This window comes from Protobothrops mucrosquamatus, unplaced genomic scaffold, assembly GCF_001527695.2.
Source record: "Protobothrops mucrosquamatus isolate PMUCROS unplaced genomic scaffold, P.Mucros_1.0 scaffold_247, whole genome shotgun sequence".
Lineage (NCBI taxonomy): Eukaryota > Metazoa > Chordata > Lepidosauria > Squamata > Viperidae > Protobothrops > Protobothrops mucrosquamatus.
In genome coordinates this window covers 6694-7742 of record NW_015386323.1, presented here as the reverse complement: position 1 = coordinate 7742, position 1049 = coordinate 6694, and positions in this window count along the sequence as shown.

Genomic DNA, 1049 nt, shown 5'->3' with positions numbered 1-1049 from the left:
GCCGCAACTGGTGAATCAGGCGAACCTGATAAAACGCCCCCCTGGTCACGGCCGACAACTGGTCTTCCAGCGTCAGCCGCGAATCCAGGAGGACACCCAAGTTGCGTACCCTCTCCGAGGGGGCCAAAGTTTCGCCCCCTATAGTCAGCGATGGAATCAGCTGACTATGCCGAGGCGCCGGTAACCACAGCCACTCGGTATTAGGGATAGATCTATTTTTTTAATTAAGTAGAAATAAGTAAAATTAGAAAATATTAGCAACCATGCTGAATACTGTGACTAAGCCAGGACAAATATAAAAGCTTTTATTTTAGACTGTAAACTCCTTGAGACACTATGCATTAAAGCAGGGGTCCCCAACCTCCGGTCCGTGGACTGGTACCTGTCCGTGGCATGCCAGCAACCGGTCTTCACAAACAAGCAAAGCCCCATCTGTGGGATGCAGGCAGCACACAAAACCACACACTCTCCAGTCCGTGGAAAAACCTTTCTCCACAGAAACGGTCCCTGGTGCCCAAAAGGTCAGGGACCTCTGCATTAAAGTTTTTAAAATTGCCACACAAAATGATGTTGCTTTAGAAATAATAATATACAAATGTCCTCAAATGGGTTATGAAGATAATCATGGTTTCTGAAATGCCAGAACTGTAGCAAATAAAGAGTTAACATTTATTGTGGAAAAGAAAGTGGTAACAAATAAGGTATCTTAATTAGAATTATTGCGATAGAAAAACATCTTTCTTTTTAAGTGGCATTTCCCAGAACTCTGCAATGTCTTGTGGCAAACTGAGAAATATCCGGAGTATAGTGGGTAGCCTGTAGGTTTTCTGCAGGGGTTACTACAGAGAATTGACAGAGGGTAGCTTGGCAAATGTTCAGAAACTCACATTAACTTGGTTAAGCTCCACATGGGACCTTATATTCAGTAGAATTCTTCTGACCTGTCTCTCTGCATGCCAAGCTAATCAGCAAACACCTTAATGAGCCTGCTGTAAAGAAACAGACCTTTTCTTAAGTTCATTTTTATACATTCTCAGAGGGGGAGGGGG